Here is an 11,561-nt window from a genome sequence, read left to right as displayed (position 1 = left end):
ACGTGAGACTTAAACTTACTAACCATGAGATTATAACCTGAGCCGAACTCAAGAGTCAGAGGCTTAACAGACTGAACCACGTAGGAGCCCCTAAACGGTGAATTTTATAGGATAATAATACACATATACTAAATTCATTCCAAATTTAAAAAAAAAAGGGATTGAGAGTAAAATTCAAATTACTGGAGATTATTTGTTATTTGGATATCTTTGGTAACAAATTTTTCTTGCCAATGAATTGGATTACCTTCAATGCCAGCTTTTCATTGGCAATGAATATATCATTTTACTTTAGTATTAGTAGCTACTCTCAGGACTATATGTGCCAAGGACAACATCATAGTAAGAAACTAAAAAGGAGTGGGTTTTATCATAAAGAAGTGAAAAAAAATCACTTCTATTCACCTAATTGGGGCATCTGTACATTCTCAAAATTTTAAAGGGTTTTTCTTTTTAGGAAACACAATTTTAACGGTTGAAAACCTTGCCGCTATTTCAATCTCCATAATTCTTTTAAAAAAGTAACAGTAGAGAATAATGAAAAATGTAACAAAAATGCTCCTGCTTAATGGTAGTCCATTTGAATGCTTTGATTTGTAGATACAATAAAATAGTTACATAGTTGATATAAAACTCTTTGAAATCTTGCATAAACAAAAGAGGTAAAACATTTTATTTTATCGTGTACTCTTTCATTATCTCACATCTTCCCATAAGATAGGGTTGCGGTTTCTCTCAAGGGTGGTCATTCAGTGAAGTACTAATCTATTTGTTATTTGAATTGGAATTTTTTAAAAAATATTTTTATTTATTTCTAGGAGAGAGAGAGAGAGACAGTGTGAGCAGGGGAGGGTCAGAGAGAGAAGGAATCACAGACTCTGAAACAGGCTCCAGGCTCTGAGCTGGCAGTCAGCACAGAGCCCAACGCGGGGCTCGAACCCACGAACCGCCAGATCATGACCTAAGCGAAAGTCGGACGCTTAACCGACTAAGCCACCCAGGCGCCCCTGAATTGGAATTTTAACATACACCTCAACTAATGTCACCAGCATTGTTGAAACTTCTGGACAAAATAGTCACCCTAGAAAGGAAGGCATCATGGTAGTTCTAATATCTCTCTCAGACAGTACACACAATTTTGTACATTCAGGCCATCATTCTTGCCATAAGTCACAAAGATGATAATCCATGCAGAAGAAAATGGAAGACGAAGTTAAAATAAATACTCTTCATCTACCGTTGTTCCAGTGTGATACCATTTAACTTCTGCACAGACAGTAATGTCTATCATTGACATTTCAGAAAAGAACTGAAAACATTGTAAACCATTTTCTGATGTAAGAAATTACGGTACCCAAACAACGCTTCAGTCTAAGAGGGGAAGGCTGATGACTGACATAAAACAAAGCTCATCATAAAACCTGCTCTTACCCTTCTGTTACAGGATGCATGTGAAAATTCACTAACAAAAAATCCAGCTTCTTCTAAGATTCTCAGATATGGTGAGGCTCTTTCTGTGGCCATCAAATGGAATAGAATCCAACATGAAGGCAATTGTAAGTGATGGTATAATGGCAAAACTAAATATGCAGTTACTGGCCAAAAATTCATCAATCACCTCTTTCATGTGATATTCAGTACTGATGACTTTTTATTCAATTTTAATAAAGGGTTTTGTAATCGAAGTAACTGAATCACAACTATCTCGTGCTTGGTATTTATATCCTTAGGAATTCTTTTTAAATGTGCCTAATTCTACCTGTAGGGTAGTATGGAAATATCTTAAGAACACTGGGGATCATAAATTACAAATGGAAAAATCAGGAGTTGCATGTAGCCATTCATAATGCTCTTGAACATGTTACAAACTCATCAAAAATTGGCTTTTTATTGGAAGTTTGTGTATGTGTGTATGTGCATACATGTGCACTTTCAGCTACTTTTGAAGAGGGCAGATCTCCATGTTGAGGGCTGTCAGGTTTTCTACCCAATAGAGTTGTTGAAAAGTACATTTTCACAGTTTGATTTTTCCTCCCTGGCCAGAATAACGTGACAATGAGTGGTATGATCAATTAATTGATTGCCCCAACCTCACCAGGCACAAATATGGTCTCTGTTATGTATATGGATGCAAAGTAAGGCTCTGGCAACTGACAGGATTGTAAAAATATTCATCAGGGTTTTTTTTTTCCCAGCAATGTAACTATAGGAAACAGATATTCCTGAGCCTTTTACCTGGAACAAATTATACTACTTATTCCATTTTTGATAAGGATTATCTCAGATATTTAGATACGGAAAATTATAAAATTTATCATAGGTAGGAAATGAGGACCCAACACTGTCCTATTCAATGCAGATTAAAATGCTCATCTTATTTGTTTCAATGAAAATTCTACTTGTTTTTAAAAAATATTATTTATGTTTCAAATAAAACAGGCTAGTGGTTTAGTTACAAAAGAATAATCTTTAAGAGACTCTAGCAAATACTGGGACTAATTTTTTTGAACAAGTAACTCAAATTGCTTGTACTTTATCAACAGAGAGATAATATTACTTTTTATTTATAATTACATAAAATTGGGGAAGAAAAAAGGAGCCTAAAACCCTTTAAGCTGACAGGCTGCCGAGCTCTAACTGGCAGAGTGAGTACAGAGAGATTCAATGTGAAAAGTGGAAGATAATGTGCTCACACACTAATGGGCACTGAACTAGACATAGGCTCATTTTTCACATCATGTCATCTCTAAGGTTTGAATAAAAAGTAATGGCCAGAATGAGCCTGGCTCTATCTCAGACATTATCATTTGCCTCCTCAGTTTTATTTGTGTTGACTTGTACAGTCTAAAAAGATGACAGTCTCTGGGCTTCTGGATCACTCAGAGTGATAATACACAGCACATTACAGTGTTGGTGACAGGTTCTGTTCTCCTGGATGGCATATGAAAGGAACACATCTCTTTCCGTCATTTCAAATGCTAGAAACTGACAGAATAAAGAATCTTGCAGAGGGGACATCACAAACCCTGTCTGTTATGATTTTATGAGATAAACTGGAGTTTCTAGGGTATCTTGTTCAGGAAATTAGTGTCAGTCAAACTTTAGCTTTTTTTTTTTTTTTTTTAAGAGATAAATAGCAGACTCTCAAAAGTAGCCTTGCCCTATTGCACACAGCAAAGCCTCCAAAACCATATGTTCGATCCAGAGAAAAACTAGTTCTCCTCTCTTTAAAAAAAATAGCTCCTGGGTTGCTAGTTAAAGTGCAATAAACTATCTGTGGCTTCAATGAGAAATAAATGTCTACGTAGCGACGAGATCTTTAAAGAAATCACTAGCCTGGTTGTATGAAAGAATAAATCAGTACTTTTAAATATTTTGGAAGGTTCATTTTTTGCTGAATTGCTAACTTAATGTCCTGTTGAACTATAAACATGCCAAGACTATAATGTTTTTTTCTTGGTACATTTATTCAAGATTTTATCTTCTTTCTCTTTATTTCAGTAACGATTACAGAATTGATTTACAATAGTTTGAATTTATCTGAAGACACCACAAAAATACCACTAAGGTAGATAATAATATGAAGAATTGTATTAATTTATCCTAAACTGAGTAGCATATGGATTCCCGACTCTTGCGTTTTTTAAAACATTACAGTGTCATAAAAATTTACAGGTACTTGAATCATAATCTGACAATTGTCGTAGCTTTTTCCCATGTAATTTCAAGTACTTCTATTATAATAAACGTTCCTTGCATGACTTAAGTTTAAGTGATTATTTAAGTTAGACTTGCTCGTTGTACTTTTTTGTCCATTTCCATGTTAGAAACTTTTTACTGTCAGGATGAATAGAAGTGAATGTCAAAGAATGTTTCACACATGCCTTTACAAATGGTCTTTTATTCAAAATTTTTTATTATAAACTCATTAAAAAATTTATTTCAAACTAGAATTTGACCAGATACCTGTATTTTAAATATACGATAAGCCTGATGATTCAGTTGACTTGTTATTAAGCCATAAGGAGTGTTTTAAAAATTAAAGACTGTAAGTATAATACTCTTACCATGGTTAAATTTAAAAAATGATGTTAGAAAAGCAATGCTAATTTATTTCATGTGTTTTTATTCTCTTTCTGTGGCTGTCTTATTAATTAATTAGTACTTAGGCTGCATTATTATTTTAAAATGTGTATCTAGGTTCCTCTCTTAAAAAGGGAAAAAAAAACATGAAGTGTGAAGGCGTAGTTAGATAAAAGTATGAAGATGTCTTTCAATATGTTCACATGAACCATTTAAAAGTTATAGTTCATCATCCCACAGGTAGATTTTCAGAATTTTCTGGTGCTTGGAAGACAGATGTGAAATTCCCTGCATTTCAGATCTAGGGAATAGTCTGACCACTTTGAGCACCCAAAGGTGTCTCATGGGATTCTCCCTCATGTCCCATTCGGGTATTTTCCTTCATACAATTCCATATTGAGATTTAGGCATCTGCCATTGTCTTGTCATATCTGACAACATAGTCACTTGTTCGATGGAAGACATAGAGAGGGACATAAATGTGAAGAGATTAAAAAGGGTTCAATAACAGTTTGCAGTGGGACTATCTCTATTTCTTCATAATTTTTAGAGTTGCCTAGTTTTTCCCACAATCAAGCTATTTTTATGAGACCCAGCACCAGCCTGCAAATTGTTCTCCAATCTAGAGATCTTCATTTGCTCTCTTCTTTAGAGTAAAGTTAGGACTTGAACATAGTCTATATTCTCATATTTACATCGTATCATACAGCTTGATGCCCTTTTTTACTACTCCCTTTCCTGTATTCTTACATGATTGTCCCTGAGTGTCCTGTTTCGGGACGTAAACAAACACCCTAATTATTGTTTATTGCCCCCCCCCCCACCCTCATCGTTTTCTCAAACAGTTATTTATAAACAGTGAACACATATTGGTTGCTGATGACTGAAGGATAGCCAAAGAACTACTCTCTTTTGTGGAACTAGCTACTCCCTCGGGGTGAGTTTTATTGGCATCAGCTTTGGCTCCTGCAGATAGACCTCAGCTTTATAAGTATGCAAGAGGATTTAGAATTAGAAGTGTCAGTTTGATGAAATCACTGCTGCTAACTTAGTAAACACCAATATTTTTAAAAATTATTTATTTATTTATTTATTTATTTTAACAGGGAGCAGGGGTGGAGGGGCGGGGGGAGTGAATCCTAAGCAGGCTCTGCACCAGCAGCTCAAAACTCTAGGCTGGGCTCCAATCCACCAACCAGAAGATTATGACCTGACCTGAGTCAAAATCAAGAATGGGAGGCTTAACCAAGTGAGCCACCCAGGTGCCCCATAAACAGCAATATTTTAATAATAACAATGAGTAATAGCCCACTTATGTCTTGAATAGATACATCTGATAAAACTCATTTATTAGTGAAAAATAGAAATAAATATAAAACTCATTATATATATATACATATATATAAAATAAATATATTTAACAAAGAACTTCTTCAAGTGAATATCCTTCTATATTATATATGTGGGAAAAATAGAATTGAAGCCCTTCAATATCATATGCCGAGTTGGTATTGTATACCCAAATGTATATATATTAGAATCCCTTTTTTGTTTCCACCTTGTTTCCAAGTAAATATGCATCCGTACAGAAAAGAGAATGAGCTGTGGCTCCTAATAGAAGGCTGCAAATCCACAACGTTCTGTATCATGCAGCCTCACAACCAACCATCTAGTAGCACAGGGACGTGGAAAGCACAGTTGCTTGCTGAGCTTACTGTAAAAGTCACTTTGGCTCTTGGAAATGGGAATCACTGCCCAATCCCATTAGGTTTCCACCTCATGTCCTTAGACTTACGTCCGCCTCTCTTTGTTCAGGTCTTATCCCTCCGTGTGGGTGTTGAACTCGCCTCCCAGAACAAGGAAGCCTCCTGCCTGTAGTCTGCCCATGGAGTCACCAGGTTAAGGATGTATCTCCTCCCTTCCTGATAAATGCCAGTGTTATCTGCCCATTTCTTTTGTGTGTCTCTCGGTTAGATAGCAGGGTTAGGACATATCAAATCTTGTATTCTCCATGTCCCTTTTATTTTGGAAAGCTTTTGAGAGCTTAACATTTCCCTGTTTCTTGTTGTTCAGACCAAACCATTCCTTACTGAATCCGTTTACTCTTGGCCTCTCGCCTCCTACAGCAAATCCAGGCTTCCCCTTGTCATCTTCAAGGCGCCCGCCCCTATCTCGCCTTACTGTCCTTGTACACACTGCCCCAGCTGTCACTTTTATCTCTATTCCATTTTAACCATGTAAACAGAATAGAATCATTACAACAGTTAAGAGGAAGTCAGGCGATTTCAAAGACAAGCTAGGATGAAAAAGAATGGAATCCAAATTTCTCCATTCTAAAGAAGCTAGTAAATATTTACTAAAACCTTAACTTCTTACAACATAAGAAACTTCCAATTTCCCAGACCTACCTATATCCAAACATTAGTGAGGATAAAATATGCATGACATATATACACATATATATATGTATTGGGTATTAGATCAACCAAATGGTCTTAACTTCTAGAGAATTCTCATTTAAGCCAGGTATGAAGTTAAAGGGACCACTGAAGTAAAATGTTTCAAATCCCTCACATTTCCTTCCATCGTCTGATAGGATGATTGAATCCCTTTTTATATGCAACTTACAAATAGTTGTCTAGCTTCAGCATAAAGCCCTCCAAGCAGTTAGTTCTATTTAAAGAAACTTTCCTTAACTTGAATTGAAATCTTTCCCTTGGTAACCTTCAATTGTTGGATTTTATTTTTCCTCTGGAATCATAGAAGTCATGGCTAACTAAAGTTTCACGTGCAGTTTTCAAATATTTAAAAATATTTATTGTGTTTCATCTAAATTCTCTAGGTTAAATAATCTCACTCACTTCTTAAACTAAGCATTATATCATTTCTTTGGGTACTTGACAATCCAGCTTTGGGTTCTCCACTCTTGCTTACTAAAATTCCTCTTAAACTGTAATGCCCCACACGAAATGCCATGTCACACTGGTAATGAAGTTAAACCAAAACTCTAGTGTGATTTTTTTTACAAAGGCTTTTTCACAAAGATTTTTTCCTAGGCAAGACTTCCTTATTGGGTTCTCGTAAAGTTGGACTTTCTTAATCTCTAGAACAAGGTGACCTTATGTTAATCAGTACCACATTTTAACTAGATTGGTTAATCTATTTATTTTTTGCCTATCAAGAATTTTTTAGATATTGACAGTAGGTGAACATTTTCTGCATCTCCTACAAATTCATGCAATTCACAAACATAATTGGTATGCTGTCTTAGCACTCACCAAAGTCATTAATAAAATACTCTAGCAAAATTTTAAGTTTAATTTTTTTACAAACCTAGAAATTTGTTTTGATCTAGAAGACAATCTAACAACCCACAAAATTTCAAAAGCTCCTATTTAAAAAAAATTTTTTTTAATAGTTTACTTATTTTTGAGACAGAGCATGAGCGGGGGAGAGGCAGAGAGAGAGACACGGAATCCGAAATAGGCTCCATGCTCTGAGCTGTCAGCAGAGGGCCCGACGCTGGGCTCAAACACGCGAGCCACAAGATCATGACTTGAGCCGAAGTCGGACACTTAACTGACTGAGTCACCTAGGCACCCCATCAAAACTCCTATTTTTAACTATGCTTCTAGTGAAACTTTGCTATACTACCATTATTAGATATTTAGAAATAGCAAGTGTGTACATTTTCACAATTTTTGTCCCTATACAATTTTAAACTTTAAAATGATTGTAAAAGTTGACAAAATTTGAAGCATTATCTGTTTATCTCTCCAAAGAAGTTATGTTCAGAGGTTTCTAAAGAATTCTGTGCACTAGACAATATTCTCAAAGCTTCCTCTGTATGGCGTTTCTGATACAGTGTCGAACAGTCTAATAAGGCATAAGTAAAAACCAAAATAGACTTATAAAAGGAAAATGTAGTAATAGTTCAATTACTGATTTGAAAGCCAAGGTTTCTAGAATCTTAATACATCAGAATGTATACTAGCAAATGTTCGTTTTTGTCTTATTTCCAGAGTGTCATTCTTACTTTTAGGGAATATCCATATTTGCCATGTTGAGAACAATCTATAACATACTGAATTCCATAACTTCCCCCCAACCCCTGATGTAAGCATAACTTAGGTAAGAAACTGTAGTTCCAAGTAAACAAACCCAGGCATTCCATTGAGATTTACCTGAGTCTCTGGTTAAATCTCTTCATCTCCTATCAAGCTTCCCTAACTATAACATAAACTGGTGATATGTCACCTCTTTCAAGGGAATTTTTGAGAGTTAATGAATGCACAGTGAGCAATTTAAGGATCAAACACACTGGGCAAAAGACTAAATTTTTATTATAGTGGATACTCACAGCCTTATGTAATCCGCCAGTCTAAACCATGTGCTGCTTTGGCACATGCTTACTGAAAATAGCAGACCAGTTTGTGAGCTGGCACACTGGCAATGCAGCAGATGGACATGCAATGAAATAACTAGCAAAGAGACCCTGTTTCAACATCAAATATGTTTCCTTAGGGCCATATTCCTGGGCAAAAATGTTTTAGTGATGTTGCTGCAAGTAAGGTACGTGGTAAGGTCCTTTGAATTAAGCCTTCACTAACTTTCTCCATCCCTTTGGGAAGTTATCTCTGGCATTCACTCGATGCCTGAAAAATTCATATTTGAAAGTCACAATGTCCTGGATATTTGAAAAATTCATATTTGAGAGTCACAATGGCTTAGATGTTTCAGTAGGAGTTTTGAAACACCAGGGAAGAATGAGGTTTAAATAATACTTGTGTGTGTTTTTTTTTTTCATGAGAAGAAACTATAGTTATCTGGCCCCTTGAGCACACCAGATTAATTGCACACTCTGTCATGATACTCTTTATTTAAAGTTTGTAATCTTCAATCTCTCAAAGCAATGTCATTGCACTCTTTACTAAATCAGAATGTTTCAGATATTTTTGAAAAGTAATACATCCATAGAGTGAGTTAAAAAGAATAGAAATTCATCAAAATAATGGGAATCTCAAATAATTTTCAGGTATTGTCAAATAAGAGTCCTTCGTACTTTAGTATTAATATTACAATTATATTCAGAGAAATGTACATTGAATACATGTCTGCAGAGGCAAACGCATGCCTTAAAATTGACAGTACATCCACACTTTAAGGAAAATCATTAAAGTGACTCATAGGTTGATATTAATTTATTTTGCTCTTTAGTAAGTTTTAATATAATATTTGTCAAGCTTTGCGCAGTGGCAGTATCGTAGCCAGTGAGGGTTACCCGAGGAGTGACTATTGCTAATTGAAAGGATACAAATTTCATTGTTATTCTTGGATATATCATAAGCCTGTCAGCATTAGGAAGCTTTTTGAGAATTAAATTAAGAACAAAAACTACAACAATACACACTTATAACAAAAATGCAATCAAACAATGAAAAGTGCATGATTTTCCTCCAGTAGAAAACCCACTAATGCCTCTCTGAATATGTAACCATTTAATAGTTTCTTTTATTTGTTCAGAAATCTCTTATGTGTGCCTTTTTAAATTTAAAATTTTCATTATGTTTATATATTTAAAATAATATATTTTGGAAGTCTGCATAGGAAGGGCACATCTATTTTAAATAGCTTCATATTAATTATTATATAAAAGGAACTAATATTTATTTAAAAATCCCTCATTAGTGGCCTTTTAAATATCTGATAAGTGTCTCATTACTGATCTTTTCTGAAATTTCTCAGATATTGTCACATATTTATTCCCCCTATGAACCCTAGTGTCATTTTGTCAAGTGCCCCCAAGTGAAGAGTCTGATGGAATTTTAATTGGTATTGAATAGAATTTATGAATTTATTTTGGGAGAATTATAATAATATAGCTTCTTATCAGAGAAATTGTTTTTCCTACAACATCTTGAAGAATATTGCTATCTATCAATTGTGTGATGTCTGGCATATAATGCATCATAGATTTATTAGGTTTTTCATATAGATTCAGTACATATCTGGTTAGGCATACTCAATGATGATGATGATTAATATTATTAATGTGAATATAAGTGATAATTTTTCTCTATATTTTACCCTGCCATTGTTTATATACAGGAAAGCTATTTTCTGTATTAATTGGCTACTTACTTTGCTACATTCTTTTCCTGCTTGTTGATTATATTTTATTCTCTTGAGTTTTCTTGTGTGTGTAGTTGTACCATCTGAACAGAGTGTTAAATTGTCATTCTCCTTGCAAATCTGTATGCCACTTATTTCCTTCTCTTCTCTAATTGCAGTGGCTAGATTTTCCAGAATATTGTTCAATAATACTGATAAACTAAGCATCTGTTTCATTTCTATCACTTAAATAAAATGTGTTTAGCGTTAAGCTGTTAAAATGTATGTTGGCTTCTGGTTTTCAATAGCTCTATCTCTAGATCATTATGTCAAAAAATAACCCATCTATTTCTAGGATAATAAAGGTTCTTATTTGATCACTTATGCATGTTTATTTTAGGGGATACATTGTGTAGTGACTGTTTCTCCCCACTCTTTGTACACATTTCCCACTCTATTGACTTTGAAATGAGTCACATGACTTGGTTTCACCAGTGATATGTAAATGCAGAAGTTTTAAATGGGTTGGTATAGTTTTTCCCAACCCTACCTCTTTATCCTATGCCTTTAGAATAGCATGCTTTAGATGGATTACTTCTTCTCTAACAGCCTGAGTTGTTAGAGAACCCTGTCAGCCCAACCCAGCTCAACATAGCCTAGTGGGGCTCTGTAGAGTCCAGTCATATGGTGCCCCATAGAACTAATGTAAGCGACGAGCAGGTGACAAAATATTTATTTGTTTTTTTGTAGATACATATTCAACATTTCTAAATGTTTGATAATTAACCTCCTATGTTAGTATGCTTTATGAAGGGAAATGACCTTTACATGTCTAAGATGAAACCTATCTGCCCACAAAATGTTATTTTATTCATATACTTAATTTGATTTGATATTTTCTTTTGGAATTGGGTATCATTTTAGTAAGTGAGATTTGTCTACAGTTATTTTGTAGACAAAATATTTTGTAGCCAGTTATTTTGTCTGGCTTTGGTATCTTTGTCAAGTTTTACTTTTCGTGATGGGTAGATTTCAAAAAAGAATTTAGAAACTTTGTTCTGAAAGTTATGTTTTAGATAAGCTGACATAATATTTGGATTTGTTTATTCACTTTTTATTTGAAAGAGTTTACCAATAAAACAATGCAGACTGGTTTATTTATTTATGTTTTTCTAAAAGATTTATTTAATTTAGAAAGAGAGAGACACAGAGTGCAAGTGGGAAAGGGTCAGACAGAGAGAGAAGGAGACACAAAATCTGAAGCAGGCTCCAGGCTCTGAGCTGTTAGCACAGAGCCTGATGCAGGGCTGGAACTCACAAACTGAGATCATGACCTGAGCTGAAGTCAGCTGCTTAACAAACTGAGC

General features: G+C 34.8%; 1 non-coding gene across 1 annotated transcript; it reads left to right on the top strand.

The window, feature by feature from the left end:
- The first annotated feature begins 9,324 nt into the window (after positions 1-9,324).
- LOC120245854 lies at positions 9,325-9,460 on the top strand. Its single transcript, XR_005531920.1, has one exon. It is a non-coding gene; the product is annotated as a U4 spliceosomal RNA (small nuclear RNA).
- The last annotated feature ends 2,101 nt before the right edge of the window (positions 9,461-11,561 follow it).

Source organism: Hyaena hyaena, unplaced genomic scaffold, assembly GCF_003009895.1.
Source record: "Hyaena hyaena isolate Hyena2069 unplaced genomic scaffold, ASM300989v1 scaffold_436, whole genome shotgun sequence".
NCBI lineage: Eukaryota > Metazoa > Chordata > Mammalia > Carnivora > Hyaenidae > Hyaena > Hyaena hyaena.
Note: the sequence above shows the minus strand (reverse complement) of the source record. Positions and strands in the feature narration are given on the sequence as shown.